The 26,068-nt window shown below is 40.6% G+C and overlaps 1 pseudogene; it reads right to left on the bottom strand.

Annotated features, from left to right (window-relative positions):
- Nucleotides 1-3,137: 3,137 nt before the first annotated feature.
- On the bottom strand, nt 3,138-4,303 carry LOC101612381 (annotated as a pseudogene).
- Between the last annotated feature and the right edge of the window lie 21,765 nt (nt 4,304-26,068).

Genomic DNA, 26,068 nt, shown 5'->3' with positions numbered 1-26,068 from the left:
GGAAGCTGAAGGCCTCCATCAAGCTGAAGAAGGTTCTATTCCTCCCTCACTATGCCCATTACTGGCCTAGTTTTCTTTCAGTTGTTCCCTTGTGCAAAAATTCACATTTCTTACTGTTTTAGTATTTTAGTATTGCTCAGTAGAGAGAATATTTATTTGTGTAACAAAATATTACTATGAGAGAAATTTTGACCAAAAATAATGTTTAAATATTTATTTGATATCTCCGTTCATGTATATAGTATATTAGACCATATTTCCCCCCGTTGCTTTCTCTTGCCCCCTCCTGCTCCTGCATTTGGCCTGCAGAATTCTGTCTTCCCTCCATTTGATTCTCCTCATTAGCGTTGGTGCGTGTGGGTTTTTTTTTTTTTTTTTTTTTTTTTTTTTTTGTATTTTGGAGGTAGGGTCTCACTGTAGCCCAGGCTGACCTGGAATTCACTATGGAGTCTCAGGGTGGCCTCAGACTCATGGCAATCCTTCTACCTCTGCCTCCCGAGTGCTGGGATTAAAGGCATGTGCACCATGCCTGGTTGGTGTGTGTTTTTTGGGGAGATGCAGCAAGTAATTGAACCCTCCTGAAATATTATACCAGAAAGGTAATATAAGCAAATGACTTCACTTCTGATGTGCAAACATGCATCCAATGTTCCTCCATTATAAGTAAGTTCAAATTAAGGAAGCATCCGGTAAGTCTTGTTGCAAACCATTTTCTTCCTTTCAATTAAATAATTAATAATATTATTAATAATTACTAAAAACGTATTTTGTATGGATACATAATGTGTTGGCATCCTCTTTTCCCTTGTCCCTGTCCCCATTCCCCCGGAGGCTCTCCTCAGTGGGTTTGTAGGTATTAGCGTGTGGGTTATGCATTGTGGGAGCAGCATTCAGTTTTTTGGGGGTAGTGAGGGAATGCCTTGGGGCATGATGTCTCAATCTGTGGCTCTTACAATCTTTTCACCCCTTTTTTTTGCAAGATTCCCTGAGCTGTGGTGGGTGAGTTTTAAATCTATTTCAGTGATGAGCTCTTAGGCACCTCTGGATCTCTGCTTTGGTAGGTGTTGCATATCCTCAGGGTCTGTCTCCTTTACCCTGGCACTCATAATCAAGTTCAGCATGGAAGCAGCACTCTTGTTCATCTCCCCAGTTCCTCTGTTGTTTCATCTGTGGCTTGGCTGAAGTGCAAGGGGTAGCTTGTCTCCTCTGATCTCACTACCTTCTGAAAAAGAACAGATTCTCCCATGGAGAGTGAGCCAGCATAGTTTAAATGGGATAATTGAGGGAGAAATTGATGTATGTCTTTATTTTTATTTATTTATTAATTTGAGAGAGAGAAACAGAAAGAGAGGATGGGCACACTAGGACCTCTAGCTGCTGCAAATGAACTCCAGATGCATATGAACCACCTTGTGCATCTGGCTTACATGGGTCCTGGGGAATCAAGCCTGGGTCCTTTGGCTTTGGAGACAAGTGCCTCAACTGCTAAGCTATCTCTCCAGCCCCATTTTATTCCTTTTTAAAAGCCAGAGATTCTGCTAATTTTTTCTAAGTGCCTTTCTGTATCTGTGGAGATAATTGTAGATGACTATTTTTTCTCCTTTAAGGTATTAATAGGTTTGTAATGAGTGACTTTTGTATTCCCATAATAAGGCTGCTGGTCTTCATGTGTATTCCTTTCCATATGCTGTTGGATACACTTTGCTAGTATATTTAGTGTTTACCTCAATAAGTATAAATGACATTAGTTTGTACCTTCTCTTCCTGTATAAAATTGTGAGTTTAGGTCTTAATGGTTTCCCTGCATCTTGAAATTAAATTTGAATAGTCTTCCTTTATATGCACTCTAAAACAGCTTCAATAACATTGGAATTTTGTAATTTAAAAATATTTAGTAGAATCTCACCAAAAATACTTGGGTTTGGTACTCTTTATAAAATAGTTCTTCTTTCATTTTATTTAATTTTTGATATAGTGTTCTGTTTAGTTTTCTATTAATTAAATTTTATAATTATGTCAAATTACAATTTACTAGAAAAAAATTCCATTTTATCCAAGTTTTATTTTATTTATTTAAAAAAGCTTTTTTTTTTTTTCCGGCTTTTCGAGGTAGGGTTTCACTCTAGCCCAGGCTGACCTACCTGGAACTTACTATGTAGTCTCAGGGTGGCCTTGAACTCTCAGCAATCCTCCTACCTCTGCCTCTAGAGTGCTGGGATTAAAGGTGTGCACCACCACGCCCCGGCAAAAAAACTTTTATACAGTGTTACATAAGGCCATTTTCACTCAAGAATATATCTTGTATTGGGGAGATAGCTCAGTGGATAAAGGTGCTTGCTTGCAAAGCCTGCTGGGCTGGGTTTATTCTCCAGTACCCACATAAATCCACATGTATCTGGACATCACTTGCAGTAGCAAGAGGCCCTGGCATGTCCATATAATCTTTCTCTAAAAGTCTAAAATGTAGAAACAAAAATAAAAATAAAAATGAATGTAATGTATTTTGACAATATTTTCCCTCCAAGCTCCATCTCTATCCTACTGATTCTCTCCACTAGACTCCTTTGTTTATTGTTCTGCAAAGCACTCATTTAAGAAGTAAAAGATGTTATTTATGTGATTATTTGGACTCTGTTGCTTTAGGGCATCAGTTTGGGCTGAGTTCTTGCTTCTTCCTGGCTACAACCTGCAGTTAGTAATGGGTCCAATTCAGCCATTTATCTTTACTTCTTGCTGAAATAATTCTTGTTGGGTTCCTACTTCCCTATCGTTCAAAATTCACTTTTCTTCTTCTTTTTTTTTTTTTTTTGCATTTCTAATACATTTACTTTGACCTTCTTTTGAGGAACACATGGAGAAACCAACAACTGCTTAGGTAAGTTTACATGTCCCCTTGTTCTCATTACATTAAACACATCTGTAAAGAAAGGTTTGCTTAGCATCCCCAGAAAAAAAAATAAAGTGTTCACATTCTTTAGGTCTGACCCGTGGTAAGGAGAGGGAGTGTTAGAGAGTATCTACTACTGACCATATGGAAGTTTTAAATGATACAAATTCAGAGACTCAGACCAGCTGAATCCAAATTAAAATGTACATGTAAAAAATGAGTTAGATAATGGGCAGGAGGACAGAAAGAGAGAGAGAGCGAGCGAGCCAGGCGAGTGGAGGGTCGCGACATTCAGACTAGCATGTGGCGTTTCCTATGTCGGGCTAGATGGTCGGAACGAGAGAAGCTGCGGTCACATCTGGACACTGGAAAGGTTTGATTCCAGTATGTTTTCGGAAATGTCCCGTTAGTTCATCAGACCGAGCAAACTTCCACGTGCAGCCTTCCCAAGTACACCTGTAGGGCTTTTCTCCTGTATGTGTTCTCCTGTGCGCTTTCAGGTGGGAGCTCTTCGTATACACTTTGTTGCAGCCGTCATAGTCGCATCTGTGGATCCGTCGCTTCCTCTGGGTGTCTGGGGACTCCACAGGTAAAGGTCTCTTCCCTGGCTGTACGATGAACGACAACAATAACAATAACAATGCTTGCAGGGGGGACACTGAGTTCATTAAAGGGGGTGACATTTCTTCAGGATAATAACCTGTCCTCTGTGGTTCAATGCCAGGTTCTATTTTAATTTTTTTTTCTGTAATATGGGCTTCTCATAGATTCAATTACAGGTACTTGCATGCCACTGTTTGAGTTGTCCATCTCCTCGGATTAGGAGACCATGAGTGGCTGTTGGAGGTGGCTGGTGTACAAGAAGCGGACGGGCTGCACCACGACGGGCTGGATGACAGGCAAGATGCCCGGACTCCTGATCCCGAGCTGGGAGGGGGCAGCTGCCATCACAGGCGGCATGGACAGTGGCACCCCGAAGGGCTGCACGCCGGAGAAGGCGGGGAGTACTTCTTAATGGGTGGGCTCGAGGAAGGCATGCTGAGGCCGGGCGATGCTCTGCGGTGCGAGGACGGGAACTTGAGGGAGGAAGGAGAGCTGCTGGCTGAGGGCGGGGAGCCCCGCTTGTTCACTGTGAGGTCCACGGGCTCCATCTGTATTCCGTGTGACAGGCCTTCTGGGGTCTGGAAGAACTTATCCGGTAACGGTGTGGGGTAAATGACTCCATACTTGTTGGGCTTCATGGACTCCATGTAATTTGATGGATAAGACACTGAGATGGGGTCCATGGCCTCTTGCTTGACAGGGACTGGGTCAAACATGAGCATTCTTTTAGTTAAACCTTCTAGGGTGTTCTGGTTCTGGTGTTAGGCTTTGCACGGTGCTAAGCGCTGCCGAGGGCAAAGAAAGGACCGGATCCCCGCCGCTGCGAGGGTTGTCCACGGTCCTTCTGCTGCGCGGTAATGTCGCTCTGGGGCGGCGGCCGGGGACAGGCGCGCGCTGCGCTCCTCGGCTCCGCTCCGCTCTGGCTCCGGGCACCAGCTCCGAGGCAGTCACATGACGCCGGCGCCGCGCGCTCTGCTGCCCACTTTTCGTTTTTGATACATGATAAGCCCAAATACAATCTTCAGGCACTTCCCTGTTTACCAAGACAAGACATGGCCACTGCCTCTGATGCTGACTTTTGCTTAGAGTTTTCCCTGGCATGCTGACATTCCACATTGCTGCTCTTTGCTATCACTTACCCACTTGTTTTCATATGGTTTGTTTTGTTTTCCTAAAGTTTAAGTTGAAGCTGGGCGTGGTGGTGCATGCCTTTAATCCTAACACACTGAGGTAATGATGGATCCCATGAGTTCAAGGACACCCTGAGACTACATAGTGAATTCAAGGTCAGCCTGGGCTAAAGAGTGAGACCCTACCTTGAAAAACCAAAGGAAAAAAAAAAAAAAATTCGACCTTTTTTTTTTTTTAGACTGTAAATGGTACCAAGTTTACTTTACTCTCTTCTCTTGCAAACCTATTCAGCAACCTGTAATGAATATTTCTATTATTATTATTTTGGTTTTTTGAGGTAGGGTCTCACTCAAGCTGACATGGAATTCACTCTGTATTCTCAAGGTGGTCTCGAACTCATGGCGATCCCCCTTCCTCTGCCTCCCAAGTGCTGGGATTAAAGGCGCAAACCACCACACCTGGCTATGAATATTATTACTGACTTTCAATACTGCTGATCTGACAGGTTTAGAGGCAGTATGTAATCTCTCATCTAAGTAATTTATGACTGCAAAAGGATGGGTAAACACATACCTTTAGTGATTCATTAATTTGTAAGCTAGAACAGGAGTGATAAAATCATGAAAGTAGAAGTCTGTCTGAAAAGTATTTTTGAAAAGTCTAGTATTTTTTTCATTCAGTAGTTGGTTATGTCAAAATGTCATTCCAGACAGAAAGCTTGTATATCTTTCTTTATATTGACAGATCTTAAATCTTCTAGTGCACAATGAAAATGTTATTTATGTCTTATTCAAATACTATTAACTGATAATATCTAGTTTCCATTATCTACATGGAAAAAAACCCTATTCTTTAGAAATGTTTTATTTATTTATTTGTAAGTAGAGAGATATAGAAGAGAGACAGACAGAGAGAATGGGCATGCTGGGGATTCCAGCCACTGTAAATGGACTCCAGATGCATGTGCCACTTAGTGCATCTGGTTTTTACATGGGTACTGGGGAATTGAGCTTGAATCATTAGGATTTGCAAGCAAGCACCTTAACAGATGAGCCATCCTTCCGGCCTGGAAGAAACATTTTTAGTTTTTGAGAAAACTCCACACTAATTTTCACAGTGAGTCAGGGTTCCCCTTTCCCTACATCCTTACAAGCATTTGTTGTTATTTGTATTTTTTTTTTCCTTTCTTTCTGGGTTTCTAAAGTAGGGTCTCACTTTAGCCCTGGCAGACCTGGAATTCACTATGTAGTCTCAGGGTGGTCTTGAACTCACAGCTATCTTCTTACTTCTGCCTCCCGCGAGCTGGGATTAAAGGTGTGTGTTATCACACCCAGCCGTCATTTGTTTCCTTGATGCTAGTCCTTCTGACTGAAGTGAGAGTGAACCTCAAAGTTGTTTTAATTTGCATTTTCCTGGTGGGTAAAGATATTAAATATTTAAGAAAGTATTTATAATCCATTTGTATTTCTTCAGAAAAGAGTTCAGATTTGATTGGGTTGTTTGTCTTTTTGATGTTTAGTTTTTTTTTTTTTTTCCAAGGAAGGGTCTTGCTCTAGTACAGGTTGACCTGGAATTCACTATGTAGTCTCAAGGTGGACTGGAGCTCACAGTGATCCTTCTACCTCTGTGTTGCAGTCAGGTTCACATTGCTGCCAGAAAACTCTTGACCAAGAGCATCTTGTGGGAAAAAAGTTTATTGGCTTACAGGCACTAGGTGAGGCTCTACAATGGCAGGGGACAACTATGGCACAGCAGAGGATGGATATCACATCCTGTCAGGTGGACAACAGCAACAGGAGGGTGTGCCAAACACTGGAAAGGGGAAACTGGCTTATAATACCCATAAGCCCACCCCCAACAATACACTGCCTCTAGGAGGCATTAATTCCCAAATCTCCATCAGCTGGAAACCTAGCATAAAAATATCTAAGTTTATGGGGGACACCTGAATCAAACCACCACACTCTGCCTCCTGAGTGCTGGGATTAAAGGCGTGCACCACTATGCCTGGCTCATCTTTAGTTTATTCATGTCATTTGTATATCCTAGGTATTAATCATGTGTCAGATGGATAGCTGGAAAAGATTTTCTGCTGTTCTGTAGGCTGCTTCTGCATCTGACTGAAAATTTCTTTTTGCTGTACAAAAGCTTTTTAATTTCATGAGATCCTAGGTTTTGATTATTGGCCTTATTTTCTGAGCAACTGGAATCTTATTCAGAAAATCCTTACCTATGCCTATATCTTGTAATGTACTCCATGTTTTCCTTTGGCAGTTTCTGATTTATATTTCATATTTTCTACCAAGCTGTTGTTCTTTAGATGATGTTAAAAAGCTAATTCATAATTTTTTGTGAGTACATTTTTTTGTGTATAACATAAGACTTTGAGCTGAAATATGGTGGTTTGACACAGATGTTCTCCATAAACTCATGTGTTTTGAAAGCTTGGTCTCCAGGGGTGGCAATTTGGGAGGTTGCACCTTGCTGGAGGAAGATACTGTTGGGGGCCAGCTTAGGCGTGTTATAGCTAGCTTCCCGTTGTTAGAGCTTGGCTCACTCTTCTGCTGCTGTCCAGCCTCTGATCATACCATGCTTTCTGCTACCATCATGAAGCTTCCCTTAAGACTATAAGCCATAATTAAAAAACCACAAAACACTTGCCTCCCTTCACCTGCTCAAAGAATGGGTACAGCACCTAGCAATGAGATGAGTGCAGTGCCATTCTTTGAGTCACTGCAGATTATTTTCACAGAGCTTAGGCTCTCTGACTTGCCTGTTGATGCCTAGACAGCAGAGCCATTTAACATTCTGCCTGACACCTGCGGGGAAGTTTCAGTACTCTGAACTGAGACAATTCATGCAATTGATGAGTCTCTTATGGATTCATGGAGTCAGGACATTTTATCCTGCAGAATTTTATATTCCATCTATTTAGACTGTGATAGGTCCAATATATTATCTTGGATTGTACAATTAGATAATTTGAGACAATTGAGGGTAATAAATGCCAAAAAATATGTCAGACTCTTCTGGACACTTACTTGGACAATAAAAAGCACAATTGAAAGGACATCAAGGGGTGAGGCTCCCTAAAGCTTGGAAGTCATGAACTTTATCAGCTTCTTGTTTTCTCTGTAACACTGCCTGGCCTAGAACTCAAGGCAATCCTCTTACCTCACCCTCCCAAGTGATGACATTAAAGGTGTAAACCACCACACCTAGATTACTTTCTCTTCTACCACTCCTCTTGTCTTCTGCTCTTCACCCCAACCCAGTTCTCCTGTTCATTATGGCATGTCAAAATGATAGACATTGTAGGATTTTGGGATTTAGGGAGGGCCTGTGAACCCCAACCTTGGTTTCTTATTCCATTAGCAAATAATTGATAAAACAGACTCCAAGAAGTCTAAATTATGAATTGCCAAGTTTATTTAGGGAGCAATCATGAGTTATGAGGTTTATTTAGGGAACATTGGTATCAAGGGAAAAGCTGGAGTAGTTATACACAGACGTGGAAGACAAGACCTAGGATCCATGCCAAAAGACTTGGAAGATGCTTTCACATAAACACGTGGCAAGCAGAATGTGAGAATGCAAGCCGGTGCTCACACACACAGAAGGCAAAACATGAGAGCCTGGGTTGGACCAAGGGCTTAGAAGAGATACATGCACATACATGTGGGAGCAAAGCATGAGTGCCAGCCCTTCGCTCTTACATAGAAGAATCCATGAGATTAGGTGGTGAGGGACTCAGGGCTTAAGGAAAGGCAACAGAAGGAGAGAGAACTAATGCAGGGAACAGGAAATTCAGATCCCTGAAAAATGAGTATTGAAGAGAATTATTACACATGTGGCAGACCCAGAGTTTAGAGGAAAATCATACACATAATAAAGCAAAAATCCATTTGAAAACAAAAGATATGTAAGAAACAGAGGAAAGTAACCAGGCAAGTAACACTAGCCCTTCCCTCCCTCAGCCAGGCTTATACACTGGTGCTCAGGTGAAAGATCACAGGTTAAGATGGGACAACGATGAGCCAAGGAGAGCTATGACACATGGCATGCCCTGTATATTAGGATGGCTTTTTGTTGTCAGACTCAGGTATGTAAAGGAGAGATCAGATTGGTCCCTGGACTCAAGGGGACTGACCCGGAGAGGCTAGCCAGCTCAGGTGCTGACATGGAAATTCTTTCTCACAGTTTTGGTGGCAGGATGTCCAAGATTAGAATTCTCACAGGTTGAAGTTCTAGTTGAGGACCCTTCCTGCTTTAACCAAATGCCAAAAGTTGTATGCTCACAAGGCTTGGAGCAGAGACAAAGCAAACTCTATCTGGTCATTGAGATGACACTATTTCTATTCAGGGGGTCCCTATCCTCAGGACCTAATTTCCTTCTACTATTGTTGGTTCCTAACATCATCACTGTGGATTAGCATACCTTTTTTTTAAAAAAAATATTTACTAAGAGAGGGCTGGAGAGATGTCTTAGCGGTTAAGTGCTTGCCTGTGAAGCTGAAGGATCCCCGCTCAAAGCTCCATTCCCCAGGACCCACGTTAGCCAGATGCACAAGGGGGTGCAAGCGTCTGGAGTTCGTTCGCAGTGGCTAGAAGCCCTGGGGCCCCCACTCTCCTCTCTCTTTGCCTCTTTCTCTGTCTGTCACTCTCAAATAAATAAATAAAAATAAACAAAAAAATAAAAAACAAATATTTACTGGGGTGGGGGAAATGGGCACACCAGGGCCTCCTGCGACTGCATATAAAATCTAGACATGTACCACTTTACACATCTGGCTTTATGTGGGTACTCAGTCCAGCAGGTTTTGTAAGAAAGCAGCTTTAACAGCGGAGCCATCTCTGTAGCCCTGGATTAGGGTTTCAACAAAGGAATTTTAAGATGGTCACAAACATTTTGTAAATGCACCAGTGTTTTCAGTTTTCTTCGGACTGTAGTACTGTAGCATCCAGGTTATAGTTGTCCAGTGAAGTTCAGTTTCCTTCAGTGAAGACAAAGCATGTTTAAAGGTGGTAATTATAGATAATACATCCCATGGGCATGGCCATAAATGACATCTAAGGAAAGGTTTCTGAACATTTATAGTTTTTCTAATTAGTAAAGAACTCTGCTTGATGGCAGTATACATTTAAGATGCCTCGTGACATTTAATTCTTATGTGTAACATTGAATAATAGAATGGTTTCAAAGTCTGAGGTTTGGCAGGCAACACTAACTGCTTAAAATTTACTTTTTATTGAGATAACTTCTCACTTTAGCCCTGACTGACCTGCATTTACTATGTAGTCCTATGCTGGCCTGGAACTCATGGTGATCCTCCTACTATATGTCTTCTGAGTTCTGGGGTTAAGGCATGCACAGCTATTCCTGACTACAACAGTGTTATATGCATTAGTTGTTTAAAAAAATTCTTTCACTTTAAATTTACTAACAATGCTATGAGAATGTTAAATTTAATAAAAGTATGTAAGTGACAAATTAAAATGAACAGATATTATGTAAGCAAGTTGTCCCAGTTTTATTGAGATACAATTGACAAATAAAGTTGTGTACATTTAAGCAGGACAATGATAACTTGATATATGTTTCCCTCTCTCTCTTTCTGTCTGCTTGCAAATAAATAAATATTTAAAAAAATTTGATGGGGGCTGGAGAGATGGCTTAACAGTTAAGTGCTTGCCTGTGAAGCCTAACGACACTGGTTCAAGGCTTGATTCCCCAGGACCCACCTTAGCCTGATGCACAAGGGGTACATGCATCTGGAATTCGTCTGCAGTGGCTGGAAGCCCTGGCACACCCATTCTCTCTCTCTCTCTCTCTCTCTGCCTCTTTCTCTGTCTGTCAGTCTCAAATAAATAAATAAATAAACCAAAAACTTTTTTTAAAAAATTGGATGGATGCTTGTTTCCATGTCTATGTTTGTGACTATTGCTGAAATGAACATGAGTGGGAATGTAGTTATTTTGCCAAGATACTGATTATATTGACATTAAGTATTTACTGAGAAGTAGGATCTCTGGCTTATGTGGGAGTCACATTTTTAATTTAAAATAGAAGCTCTGTACAGTTTTCTATAATGGCCCTACAAATTTGTATTTCCACCAGTGGTTCACAAGGGTCCCCCTTTATGTACATTGTCATAATCCCATTTTTCTCTTTGAAAATATTCATTCTGGCATCCTTAGAGGTATCAAGTGATACTTCATTGTAGGTTTGATTTACATTTTCCTAATGATTTTATAATTTTGGTCGTGTGTTTGTGTACCTGCTGGACATTTCTATTTTTTCCTTAGAAAAGTGCTTATTAATTTTCTTTGCTAACTTTTAGTCACTTTTTTAAAAACAATTGATTTATATAAATTACTTACATATTTCAGATAATAAACTTTAACTCTTATCAAATATATGGTGTGAATAAATGTTTCTCAAAGCTAATATATTAAAGGATTGGCTGCTAGCCTGTGATAGACACATTTTGGAGGAACTTTTTAAAAAAAATTTTTTTGGATTATTTTTATTTATTTATTTGAGAGCAACAAACAGAGAAAGAGGGAGAGAGAGAGAGAGAGAGAGAGAGAGAGAGAGAGAATGAGAATGGGCACGCCAGGGCTTCCAGCCACTGCAGACGAATTCCAGATGCGTGCGCCCCCTCGTGCACCTGGCTAACATGGGTCCTGGGGAGTTGAGCCTCGAACTGGGGTCCTTAGGCTTCACAGGCAAGTGCTTAACCGCTAAGCCATACCTCCAGCCCTTGGAGGAACTTTTGAGAGGTGGAGATAGTGGAAGAACGATATACTTTCCAAGGGGATTGGTAGCCCAGGCTCTTCTTATTGGTCACTGCATCCTGGCCACCACGAAGTGAGCAGCTTCCTCTACCACATGCTCCTGCCATGATGTACTTCTTTACCACAAATCCAATGCTACAATCAATCACTGATGGAAGCTTCCAAAACCATGAGCAAAAATGAATCTTCCTCCTTATAGTGCTGGGAAAATTAACAAGTATGGTATATAAATATTTTCTCCCATTCTATAGGTTACCTTTTCATTTGTTGATTAGATTTCTTTTATTGCACTTTTCTCTGTTCTCTCTCCCCCTGTTCATTCCCCTCCTCCTTTTTTTCTTTTGTGATCCTGGGACTGGAATGTTTGGTCTTGTTCATGCTAGGCAGTCCTCTACCACTGGGCTATATCTCTAGCTTTTAATCTTTCCTTATAGAAGTGTATGTTTTCCTGCCTTACATTTAAGTACTTAATCAATAGTGAGTTAATTTTTGTGCATGGTATAAGATATGAATTTAATCATTTCTTTGTCAGTGAATATGAAATTTCCCCAGCATCTTTAGTTGGAGACTATCATTTCCTCAGAGTATTTTTTATTTTATTTTATTTATCTTTTAAAATTTCATTTATTTACAAGGAGAGAGAGAGAGAGAGAGAGAGAGAGAGAGAGAGAGAGAGAAAGAGAGAGAAAGACCTCTTGCTGCTGCAAATGAACTCCAGATGCATGTGCCACTTTGTGTGTCTGGTTTTATTGTGGGTACTAGAGAATCGAACCTGGTCCAGCAGTCTTTGCAAACAAGCGTCTTAACTGCTGAGCCAGATCTGCTGCTTTATTTATTTATTTATGTTTTTTTTTTTTTTTTTTTTTGAGGTAGGGTCTCACTCTAGCCCAGGCTGACCTGGAATTCACTCTTCAGTCTCAGGGTGGCCTCAAACTTATGGCAATCCTCCTACCTCTGCCTCCTGAGTGCTGGGATTAAGGCATGCGACACCACACCCAGATTCCAGCTTTATTTTATTTATTGATTTATTTACTTATGTTTTGAGACAGGGTCTCAGATCCCAGGCTGGCCTAGAACTCACTCTATATTTCCGGGCTGGACTTGAACTCCTAACAATCCTCCTATCTCAGCCTCCTGAGTGCTGGGATTAAAGGCATGTACCACCATGCCCAGCCTTCTTACAGTACTTTTATTAATTGAGAACTTTATTGTATTAAAATATTGCATATTGATCATATACCCATTAGGTTACTCACTATGTTTTTGATTCCTTTTCAGATAGTTGACTATATACACATGTCAAGGTTTATTTCTAGGCTCTGTATTCTGCTTCTTTTCTCTCTATATTGTCCTGGCAGTACTAAACTGTTTTGGTTACAACAACTTTGAAATAAAGTTTGAAATCATTAAGATTGATTTGGCTATTTAGGGTCTTCTATGATTCCAATATAAACTTAAGACTTTTTTTGAATTTTTATGAAACTACCCTTGAGTTTATTTTTTATTTTTATTTATTTGACAGAGAAAGAGGGAGAGAGAGAGAATGGGCATGTCAGGGCCTCCAGCCACTGCAAATGAACTCCAGACACATGCGCCCCCTTGTGCATCTTGCTAATGTGGGTCCTGGGGAATTGAACCTGGGTCCTTTGGCTTTGGAGGCAAATGACTTAAACACTAAGCCATCCCCTTCAGCCCAACCCTTTAGTTTTTTAAAATTAAAAAAATTTTTTATTAACAACTTCCATGATTATAAAAAATACCCCATGGTGATACCCTCCCTCCCCCCACTTACCCCCTTGAAACTCCACTCTCCATCATGCCCCTCCCCATCTCAATCAGTCTCTCTTTTACTTTTGATGTCTTGATCTTTTCCTCCTCTTATGATGGTCTTATGCAGGTAGTATCAGGCACTGTGAGGCCATGGATATCCAGGCCATTTTGTGTCTGGAGGGAGCATGTTGTATGGATTCCTACCTTTCCTATGGCTCTTACATTCTTTCTGCCACCACTTCTGCATTAGACCCTGAGCCTTGGAAGGTGCGATATAGATATTGCAGTACTGAGCACTGCGGTCATTTCTTTCCATCACCATGGAACCTTCTGAGTCATTCCAAGGTCACTGCCATCTGAAAAGAGAAGATTCTCAACCAAAAATGAGAGTAGCATTAATATAAGGTAGTGAACATTAACAGAAGTGCTTACTGGGCAGTTTGATAAGCATAGTATATACACTTGGCCAGACAACAGCAGCCATTACAACCCTAGGGCTCATGACTACCCCTGTTTTAAGTTATCAGTATCAGGGATGTATTTACTTCCCATGGAGCAGGCCTCCAGTCCAATTAGAGGGCAGTTGGTTTCCTCCTTAACAGATGTGCCACTATTGCACCCGTTGGCTCATTTGGCCTGGCTGGCCAATTATAAGGCTTGCAGTGCCCACTGATGAGTATCTTCACTGGTGATTTCTCTTTCTCCCATTGAATTGCATGCAGAATGGCTTCTTCCAGCTTTCTGTCAGCTGGTCTACATGGAAGAGGTTATCAGCTCAGTTCCAGTGAGATTTCTCAATGGCCTTGTAGCCCAAGTATGTGAAGTCTTCAGCAATAGGGTCTTATCATCTATTCCTGGTTGGAAACCAAGGGCCTTGGCAAGGGCCTATAATGTTTTGGGGGCATCAGAGATCTCCCTGGCCAACAACTCACTGGGAGATATCCCATCCCTGGCACTGAAAATTTTCTAGCCACAATCTATGGCTCCTGAGTGTTCCATTGTCCAAAAAAGTAGGATTACATATGTTTTATTTATATCCTCTTAGATTTTAATTAGCTGTCCCTTCACCTTTCCTTTACTCAATCTCTTTCCCATACCTCATTTTGGGCCTTCTCACCCCCATTAATCTATTCTACTTACATATATACAATACCATCCTAATAAGTACCTCCTCCCTTCCTTTCTCTTCCCTTTCTATCACTTTTCTAGCTTACTGGCTTCTGCTACTGAGTTTTTTCCTTTTCACACAGCAGCTGTTTTTGTGCCAGCACCATGCTGTTTTTGCTACTATGGCTCTGTAGTATAGGTTAAAATCAGGTATAGTGATACCACCAGCCTCATTTTTGTTGCTCAGTATTATTTTAGATATTCGAGGTTTTTTGTGATTCCAAATGAAGTTTTGGATTGTTTTTTCTATTTCCTTGAAGAATGCCGTTGGAATTTTGATGGGGATTGCATTAAATGTGTAGATTGCTTTTGGTAAGATTGCCATTTTCACAATATTGATTCTTCAGATCCAGGAACAATGGGTGTTTTTCCATTTCCTAGTGTCCTTTGCAATTTCTCACTTGAGTGTTTTATACTTTTCATTGTAGAGATCCTTTACTTCCTTGGTTAGGTTTTTCAAAGGACTTTATTTTCTTTGATGCAATTGTGAATGGGAGTGATTTCATTCTCTGTGTGTTTATTGTTAGCATATAGGAAGTCTACTGATTTCTGTGTATTTATTTTGTATCCTGCTACGTGGCTGTAGGTGTTTTTGAGCTCTAACAGTTTGCTGGTAGTGACTTTAGGGTCCTTTATATATAGAATCATGTCATTTGCAAATAATGATAACTTGATCTCTTCCTTTCCAATTTATACCCCTTTTATGTGTGTCTCTTGCCTTATTGCTATGGCTAAAACTTCCAGTACTATATTAAATAAAAGTGGGGACAGTGGAAACCCTTGTCTTGTTCCTGATTTTAGTGGAAAAGCTTCCAGTTTTTCCCCATTTAGTAATATGTTGGCTGTAGGCTTGTCATAAATAGCCCTTATTATATTGAGATATGATCCTTCTATTCCTAGTCTCTATAGGACTTTTATCATGAAGGGATGTTGGATTTTGTCAAATGCTTTTTCTGCATCTAATGAGATGATCATATGATTTTTGTCTTTCAGTCCATTTATATAATATATTACATTTATTGATTTGTGTATTTTGAACCATCCCTGCATCTCTGGGATAAAGCCTACTTGGTCAGGTTGTATGATCTTTCTGATATATTCTTGTATTCTGTTTGCCAATATTTTGTTGAGAATTTCTGAATCTATGTTCATGAGGGAGATTAGTCTGTAATTTTCTTTTTTTTGTTCTATCTTTGCCTGGTTTTGGTATCAGGATGCTGGCTTTGTACAAGGAGTTTGGTAAGATTCCTTCTTTTTCTATTTCCTGGAAAAGCTTAAGAATCAATGGTGTTAGCTCTTCCTTAAAGGTCTGGTAAAATTCAGCAGTGAATCCATCTGGGCCTGGACTTTTTTATTTGGGAGATTTTTGATAACTGCTCAGATCTCCATACTTGTTATAGGTCTATTTAAATGATTAATCTCATCTTGATTTAATTCAGGTAGGTCATATGAATCAAGGAGAACCCTTGAGTTTTTAATAAGAATTGTGTTGAGTTTATAGGTCATTCTGTAAAGGATAAACATTTAAACATTATTGACTTATTTAAATATATGAAGACAAATTGTCTTTGTATGTGTATGTGTAATATTTGTGACATGGTATTTGTATGCATGTGTGTGTTCTGTGTGCAAAGGTAGAGTGGCCAGAGGAGAACATTAGGAATCCTTCTCTGTTACTCTTCCATCTTGGTTTACTTTAGACAAAGTCTGTCACTGAGCCTTGATCTGCTTTTGTTGGTCAGAATAGCTGATTAATTAGCAGTTATTCTGTCTCTGAGGACTAGAATTTTGTCATGTGTAGTCATGCCTGCTTTTTATGAGGGTGCTGGTTATCGAACTGAGGTAGTTATACTTATGCAGCAAGTGCTTATATCTGGTGAGTTATCTCCCTGGCCCCACAAAATATCTTTAGTTTTATCTTCTTTAATTACTCATCAATGTCTCAGAGTGTTCAATGACCGTTAAACTTATTCTTAAACATTTTATTCTTTTGAAAAAAATATTTTAGGGGCTGAAGAAATGTACTTTCACATATTTTTTTCTCTAATATTCCACACATGACAGAAAACAGACAATACTTGTATAACTGAGTGCATTAGCTTTGTTTTGCTGTAGCAAAAATACCTAAGTAAAGCAGTTAGAAGAAGAAAGATTTGTTTACCTAACAGGTTCAGAGGGTTTGGTTCTTGTTTATTTAGTCCCATGTGCTTGGGTAGAAATTCATGGTGGCAGGATATGGGGTGAGAAATGCTATTCACTGTATGACTGACTAGGAAGCAAAGAAAGGGGCATGTTGGCACTCTCTGGCTGACTCATTTTTTTCATTTTTATTTTGTCCATGTCTCCAGACCATGAGATATTATTAGTCACTTTCACGGGTCCTCCTCCATCATTTAATTCTCAGGAAATACTCTCATAGACATACTCAAGGGTGTACCTCAATCACCCAGGTGATTTTAAGTCCTGTTAAGTTAATGTTGAAGACTATCTCAAGCCCACCCCTTGTCAGTTTTATACTAAAATATTATTTTTTTAAGTTATGAGAATTTATTAAGGAGAGTGTGAAAACAGGAAAATAGAAAAAAAAAGCAGGAAAGAGGAATTTCTCCCTGACCCCAGCATTGTTGGGAGGGGAAGAATAAAAGACCAGGAGAGGATTTCTGCTATGGGGAATAAAAGTATCAGAAGCTTCTGGACAAGGGAAGGAGGAGGGGCAAAAGGGGCTTAGGCATGTGTTTTAGGTCCATTTATATGAATCAGGCATCGAATTAGAATGAGCCTTCTCATGTGATTGGCTGATGGGTCCAGGAGGAGCACTGATTTAGGAAGGGCCTCAGCACAGAGGCTATGCCTGTGAAACTGGAGAACAAACAAGTAGTTATTGATTCTGAAGATGGATTAAGAGGTTGTTATGTACAGCCATCTTGGATGAGACTGGATCAGAAGTGAATTCTAGTCCTACCAGGGCAGGGAATATGGCATCCATGTTTCTGTGGGCCAGTTCCTAGCTGACTACCTATCAGGAGAAAAAAGCTTCTTTGCTCCTAATCCATATGGAAAGGAAACTTTAATTGCTGTTCGGGAAATGGGAGGGGGTGATGAGTACTGTCACTTCTTCAGGCTGAACAGGTAGTCAGGCATGGCAGTTAAAGCTCCCCAGGAAGGCGTTTATCTATAGTCCAATGGTGGAAAGGTTTTTCTAAAATGTCACTTTTACACCATAATTTCACTTGCCCTCACCCCAAATTCTCATATCTAGTAATATAAAAAGCATTCAATCCAATATCAAGAATCCCTATAATTTTAATCAATGCAGTCAGTCCAATATTAAGAATCCCTGTAATTTTAATGATTACACCATTAAATGTTTATGTTCAAAATCTCTACTGGTCTTCTGTAAGTACCATAAGGCAATCTTCCCATCTATAAGAGTCTGTGAAAACAAAACAAAACAAAACAAAACTTAAATACTTTTAATAAACAATGAGACTAAGTAAATGTTCCCTTAATAAAAATGAGGACTTAGGGTACAGAAAGGAGAGTTAGGACCAAAGCAAGACCCACACCATTCAGGACAAAATCCTCTAGCTCAGTATCTGGCATCAGATCCATCAGTGGGTAGCATGATCTAGCTCCACTGAGCCTGAGCAGCCCTACTCCTATGGCCTCTCCTTTTCAACCCTACATGGTCTCTCTGCTGAGCTGCTTCTACATTAAATTAGTAACTTTGTTGCTGTGACCAAATACCTGATTAGAATCAGCTTAAGATAAGAGAGTTTACTTTGGTTTAAAGTTCCATCATGGTGGGGAAGGCAGCAGCAGGAGCAGGAGGGCAGGTGGTAAGATAGCATGCTTAGTCAGGAAGCAGAGAGGAAACAGGAAGTGGGGATGGGCTTTAAAACCTCAAGCCTTCCCCCTCCCACAGTGGCCCACTTTTTCAGCAAGGCTCCATTTCTGTAAGGTTCTGCAATCTTCCCAAACAGTGCCATCATCTAGGCACCAAGTTTCAAATACACGAGCCTATAGGGACATTTTACATTCAAACCGCAACATGCATGTTGCTTCAGCTTTTTCCTCAGCAGACATTCCATGCTTGTTCCTGGCATCTCTGACATCCTAGTTCCCCATTGCAATTTAGGCTTCACTCACAGATCCACATACCACCCTTGTAGGGCGCCTTTCAGGAAGTCCGATCATACTATATACTTTCACTAGTCTTCCAAAATTAAAAAAAAAAAATGTTTATTTTTATTTATTTATTTGAGATACGAAGGGAGAGGGAGAGAGAGAGAGGGAGAGAGAATGGGTGCACCAGGGTCTCTCTGCAAATGAACTCCAGAAGCACACACACCTTGTCCATTTGGTCCTGGGGAATTGAACCTGGCTCCTTTGGCTTTGCAGGCAACCGCTAAGCCATCACTCCAGCCCATCTTCCAAGCTTTTCTTAAGAATCTTGGTGTCAGCCTACATGAGCCCACAACTCTTTGCTTTTTTAAGTTTTATTTATTTATTTGAGAGTGAGAGAGTGAGAGAGAGAGAGAGAGAGAGAGAGAGGGAGAGGGAGGGAGAAAGAGGCAGATAGAGAGACAGACAGTGGGTGCGCCAGGGCTTCCAGCCACTGCAAACAAACTCCAGATGTGGGCACCCCCTTGTGCATCTGGCTCACCTGGGTCCTGGGGAATTGAACCTTGAACAGGTGTCCTTAGGCTTCACAGTCAAGTGCTTAACCGCTAAGCCATCTCTCCAGCTCCACAACTCTTATATTCTGTATACCCACTGTGGTGGTGATGGTTTGATTCAGGTGTCCCCCATAAACTTAAGATGCTTGATTCTCAGGTAATGGAAATTTGGGAATTGAAGCTTCTTGGATGCAGTGGATTGTTGGGGGCTGGCTTATGGGTACTAAAGCCACTTGTTGATGTCCACCAGATGTTTGCCAGGAGGTGATGTCAAGCCACTCTGCTCATGCCATTGTTTCCCTTGTCACCATGGAGCTTCCCCATGAGTCTTCAAGCCAAAAATAAACCCTTTCCTCCTATAAATTATTTTTGGTCAGGTGTTTTCTGCGAGCAATGAGAAGTTGACTACAATGGTAAAACTAGTACTGAGAATGGGATTATTGCTGCTAGAAACCTGACTCTGGCTTTGGCCTTTTGGAGTTGATTTGCAGGACGAATTTGAAAGATTTTGACACCTTCGCTTAAGAGATGCCTTGTAGTGCTGTAAGCACAGTTTTATGGACTATTATGGTCAGAGTTGAAAAACCTGAATGCATTCAGAACTATGGATTGAAGTTTGGGCTAAAAGGGGAAGCAAAAGCTTTGTTGGGACTGATCTAGTTTGTTTGAGAGGCTGTGTACTGTCTGCCCGTGTCCTGAAAACTTGTGTAGGGTTATGTTGTGTGGCAATGGACTGGTGTGAGCAGGAGTATATGGCACAGAAAGAAATGAAATCTTCGGGCTGAAACTGCAGTCCATTCACCTGAAATTGTTTGACAGACTACAACTGCTGAGATTGGGCCAGATGATCTGCATTGGAACAACAGGAAGAATGTAGACTGTATTGAAAGTAAGGAACCTGAATACTGAAGGAGTGTCCTGCTCTTCAAACTGGCCATGGGCAATGTGAAGCAGGCTTGCATGGAGTCCTGATGGAGCCATGAGGATGAACTGTGGGTTGCAGTGGAGACCCAATGGAAATGCCAGGACTATGGGATGGCTGCAAAGGAGAGCTGCCAGCATTGGCTGAAGTTGTTCTGGACTGGGAGTTGCCTACTTGGTGGGGCAGAATTGGAATTCCAGAGATTCCTCACTGGTCAGAATTGAAACTCCAGACTTTGTCATTGGTTAGAGATGTTGGACTTGGAGATATGAAATTTTTTTTTTATTAGTTTTGTACTCAGTGAATATAGTCAGGTTGGTACTATTGTTAGCCTCCCTCTGTCCTCCCCCTACACAGGGCCCCTTCTTGTTGGGGATAGGAGTCGTGCATTGTGGGTTTAGCCATCAGTTATGGGTAGGAGGAAATGTCTCCGTGTATCATGACCCAATGTGTGGCTCCAACATTCTTCCTTCCCCCTCTTCTAAAAATTTCCCTGAGCCATGTTGGGTTCATTTTAGGTCTGCTTCAGTGACGAGGTCTTGGGAGCCTCTGTCTGGATATGTGGTTTGGTAGGAGTTGATTGTTCTCTGTGTCGATCTCCTTCACCCTTACAAAGAAAACAGCATTCTTTCTTGTTTCCCCAATTATTCTTAGTTTCAGCTGGGGCCCTTTTAAGGTATGATGGGGTGGTTCTCTCATTAGGATCTGCATGTATCTGAAAAAGAGAAGCAGATTCTCTGATGGAGAGTAAAGTTAGCACAAGATAAATGGGATAACTATTATTATTATTATTATTATTGATTTATTTATTTGAGAGCGATAGACACAGAGAGAAAGACAGATAGAGGGAGAGAGAGAGAATGGGCGCGTCAGGGCTTCCAGCCTCTGCAAACGAACTCCAGACGCGTGCGCCCCCTTGTGCATCTGGCTAACGTGGGACCTGGGGAACCGAGCCTCGAACTGGGGTCCTTAGGCTTCACAGGCAAGCGCTCAACCGCTAAGCCATCTCTCCAGCCCATAACTATTATTTTTTAAGAGAGGATTTAATAGGTGTAGGTCCTCTTCTAGCCCAAGACTGGTGGAATCTTGATAATGGAGAGTGGGCTCATTTTTGGATATGGTTCTGACTTGTTTCCCACCTCCAGCTATAGATTCCGTTCCAATGAACAGATCAGTTAGCCAAATCAAGAGCAGTTTGTTTCCCACCCTGGCTGTGTTCCACTATTGCTCTTGTGTGAGCATCATGTCAAGTTGTTTGCTACTAACTAGGTTAGACCAGGAGTTGCTTGGACAGATATTGGTCATTTTCCCCCAGTCACTCATGTAGCACCTTCTGGAACTAGATGTGCTTACTGTCTGGGGACTGACTCTCTTCCAGCTTCGAGCCATGTCACTCCTTGTTACATGCCAATAGTGTATTGTACTTTTTCTTTGCCTAATGCCATCCTTTACAGTATGAATGTTTGTTTTGTGCCATTATGGTTTTTTTTTTTTTTTTTTTTTTTGCATCATGACTAAGTTAAGATACCTTGTGTGTGTGTGTGGGGGGGGGAGGACAGGGAGAAGGCTATCAGTGGTATCAACATGGCTGTATACACACTGTGTATATAACTAATAATAATAACAATAATAATAATAAAAGACACCATGGACTATGGGATGTCTTAACAACATTGGTATCAATAAAAACTATAGGGAATTTTAAACTTGTTGGACTAAATGCTTTACATTTTATATCCTGTATGGTTGTTTATGTGGGCCTGGGATAGAATATGATGGTTTGATTCAGGTGTCCCTTATAAACTTAACTGTTCTGAATGCTAGATCCTCAACTGATGGCAATTCGGAAATTAGAACCTTGTTAGAGGTGTGTTTTGGGGGGCAGACTTATGGGTGTTACAGCCAGCTTCCCTTTGCCAGTATTTGGCACATTCTCCTGTTGCTGTTGTCCACCAATGTTGGTCAGGGTCAGGAGGTGATGTCCACCTCTGCTCACACCATAATTTTCTTTTTCCTGTTATCATGGAGTTTCCCTTTGAGTCTATAAGCCAAAATCAAGCCTTTACTCTCGTAAACTGCTTTTGGTAAGGTGCTTTCTGCCAGCAATGAGAAGTTGACTATAACACCCATGAAACCAACCTGATGCTATCAATACTAAGGTGTACAACTGGCTTGAGTGGGTAGCTAGGCCCTTTTGGTTTAAGCTGCAGTGGCCTCTGAGCTCCTGAGCAACTGAACATAAGAAAACGTTTATCTAGGCACCCTTGAGTGAACAAAGCACCCAGGTAGCTCCTTGTTCTCAAGGGAAAGTTTTTTAAATGAGTTTACAGTTTTAGATTCTGTACCTTGTGACATGTGGGGCCAGCCAGTTCTTGTAATTCACTTAGTACATCCTTCTTAATGTCCTAGTGCAACGTTCTTGGTTTCTTTCTAATATTGTTAATCTCTACCAGCCACATTCTCTTTCCTCACAACTTTCAAGTTGCTCCTTTCCTGGTCATGTTAAGTGTTTCTTAAACCCTTTATCTGTGCCTTTTTCTCCTGATGGTCTATAAATCTGACTGAAAGAAGTCAGTACTAACTATGCCATCCTTTGAATCCTATGTTGTCGTAACATTTCCTTCACCAAATTAATTAATCCAACACCAGCAAAGTTCTTGACACAGAAAAGATGTAGACAAATTCTTTATGAGAATATAGCATGAATGATGTATAATATCATTATCAGTAGTGTCTGTCTTCCCATCTGAAACCTCTGGCTTCTAGAATTTGCTGTCCAGATTTCTCATTGAGAACCACCCATTAAGGTAAACTTACAGGCTTAGATGGATTCTCTAGCTCTCATTTCTAAACTCTTGCAAATTTCTCCTACAAATTATTTACAAAGACTTAACACTCATATAGCAAGGGTTAGTCATGGGTAGAAACCTCACTTATTTTGGTACCAGTTCTTTATAATAGTCACCTTTCATTGCTGTGACCAAAATACTTTCCATAAATAAGCTAATAGGGGGCGTTATTGCTTGTTACATGTACTGGGAAAGAGTATGTAGTGAAGGAAAGATTTTCTCTTTAGGGTTGGCTAGGCAGCAGAAAAAGGGCAATGGTGGAGCTCTCCTGCTTTCTCTTCTTACATCTTTGATTATGTGTGGGCCCCAGCCTTTGATGATGCCATACACATTTGGGCACATTCAGGATGCTTGTCCCCACTCAGCTGAACATCTGAAAACATCCTAACAGACACACCCAGAGGTCTCAAACTCTTTGAGTGATTCTAAATAAAGTCAAATTAACAATGAAGAGCAACCATTACACAATGGTATTTTTTTTTTTGTTTTTGCTTAATATGATTATCACTACTTCCATCCATTTTCTAGAAAGCAGCATTATTTCATTCTTCTTTGTGCTCACTTTCAGTTTCTAATTAACGTTTATTAGTTGTACATTAAGAGAGTTCAATACATATATGCAGAGTTCACAGGTCAAATCCAGCTTTCATTATCTGTCCTCCCTCTCTCTCTTTCTTACCTCTAGTAATTATTTTAACTTTCATATAACAGAAATTGTTATGTTGAATATTTCTGTATCTGGCTTATTTCACTAAACATAATCTTTTCCATTTCTTTCAAATGTTGAAATTTCCTTCTTCTTTATGTATGGTAATATTTCATAAACTGTTTTTTTAAATGTTGGCATTGCCACTACCATCTTGTTGCTGGAACAAAATTCCTGACTTAGAAGCAGCTGATGGAAGAAAAGGATTCTTTTTGGCTTACAGTTTCTAGGAGATAGTTCATCAAGGCAAAGAAAGCATGACAGACCTGAGCAGGAAGCCCAAGTCACATCTTTTGGTTTTCAATATTTAATCTGTTTATTTGCAAGCAGGGAAAGATGTAAACTATCTCCAGATACATGTGCCACCTTGTACATCTAGCTTTGTGTGGGTACTGGGGAATCAAAAGCTGGGTCATAAGGCTTTGCAGGCAAGTGCCTTAGCCACTGATCAATCTCTCCAGCCCTACCACATCTTTTTTTTTTTAAATTTATTTGTTTGAGAGCGACAGACACAGAGAGAAAGACAGAGGGAGAGAGAGAGAATGGGCGCGCCAGGGCTTCCAGCCTCTGCAAACGAACTCCAGACGCGTGCGCCCCCTTGTGCATCTGGCTAACATGGGACCTGGGGAACTGAGCCTTGAACCGGGGTCCTTAGGCTTCACAGGCAAGCGCTTAACTGCTAAGCCATCTCTCCAGCCCCCTACCACATCTTTTTATCAGCAAAACTTCACCTCCCAAAGGCCTCACTACTTTCCCAAATTGCCACCAGGTGGGGCCAATATATTCAAAACACATGAGCCTATGGAGAACATTTCATCAAACCACCACAAGTTGGTTTTGTATTTTGCAATCTTATAAAAATAATTTATTAACTTAATAGCTTTTGTCATGAGTCTTTAGAGTTTTCAACACATTGACCATGTCATCTGCAAAGAGAGACAATTTTACTTCTCCCCCTCTCCAACTTCAAAGCCTTTAATTTTTTTGTTTGCTTGTTTGTTTGCTTAATTCAGGTCATCTAGCAGGATGTTAAACTAAGTGGTGAGAATAGGCATATTTGTCTTGTTCTTAGAGGAAAAAGCTTTGAGTTTCACAGTTTAGAATGGTAGCTGTAGGGAGGAAATACATTTCTCTTTCAAAGCATCTTTTTCTTCTAGAACCCGACTGAAATTCCATGGGAACTATGTCAGTCTCTTCTCTGGCAATGTTCTTTATGGCCTTAATCATCTCGCACTAAGTTCCTCCACTCAGAGATCTTACTTCTCTCAACATGGCCACAGTAGGGACCAAGCTTCCAATACATGAATCTTTGAAAGGCACACTCAAACAGTAAAGTTTACAGTTAATTTTTTTTTTTTTTTTTGGTTTTTTGAGGTAGGGTCTTACTCCAGCCCAGGCTGACCTGGAATTCACTATGGAGTCTCAGGGTGGCCTTGAACTCATGGCAATGCTCCTACCTCTGCCTCCCGAGTGCACCACCATGCCCATCAACAGTTAAAATGTATTTAAGTGAAATATTAATTTAGTTGATTTCAAGATAGAAATTAAAGAAATAATTACTTGAGTTATGCAAGCACAAACTCTGAAGATATAATTATGTGGAGCTTAGATTTATCAGGGTTTTGGGGATGTGTTTTTTCACAATTAGAGTTTTTTTTATCAGGTTTATGGGCCTGGATTCAGTGTTTGATTAGGAGTGTGAGCAGTGCCGCACACTGATGACACTGGCAACTCTGTTCTGCACCTCTACTTCCCTGAATGTCACTTGAAACACTCTTGTGCAATGGCCATTGCATGCTTTTTTTTTTTTTCCGTATTATACCTGAAATCCTCAGTTGTTTTTCTTCATTACTGATGTCCAGTCGAGTTTTCTTTGTAAGACCCTAGGGCAATAGATTAAAACTAAACGAGGGTGCAAAATGTCAAATATACTGTTAAATTTTAACATGATTTCTGACTACCAATGATGCAGCCTGTTCAGATCTTTTTGAATTTTATTTAATGCTTTGATAGATATTTTCCTAGGCCATGTGAAAATGTGTTAAGAATGTTTACTTTGGGGCTGGAGAGGTGGCTTAGCAGTTAAGGCATTTGCCTGTGAAGCCTAAAGAGCCAGGTTCAACTCCCTAGAACCTATGTAAGCCAGGTGCACAAGATGCCCATTCTCTCTATCTTCCTCTCTCTATCTTCCTCTCCCTCTCTCCAGTAAACAAATAAACAATTTTTTTTAAAAAAGAACGATTACTATGTTTTCCCATGTAATTGATGAAAATATAGATAGGAAAAAGAAAAGAAATTAAATCGTCTGTACCTCATTAGAATACCTTTAGGCTTACATCACACCTTTGGTCAAAGTAAAATCTCTATAGCTTACAGATGGAAGAAACAACAGTTAGATGCTTCTGAACTTAAGTGCACAGGGTTTTTGGCATACAAATCTTCATACAACATTCTTATGCACTCCAATTTACCTTGTATGCAGTGGCATAATTTTGGATATTATTTTTAAAGTTTTACAAATTAAGTTTCACTTGTCACAAAATAACACAAAAGGAT

The sequence above is a fragment of the Jaculus jaculus genome, chromosome 2 (assembly GCF_020740685.1).
Source record: "Jaculus jaculus isolate mJacJac1 chromosome 2, mJacJac1.mat.Y.cur, whole genome shotgun sequence".
NCBI classification, from domain to species: Eukaryota; Metazoa; Chordata; class Mammalia; order Rodentia; family Dipodidae; genus Jaculus; species Jaculus jaculus.
The sequence above is the reverse complement of the archived record's forward strand: the minus strand, read 5'-3'. Positions and strand labels throughout refer to the sequence as shown.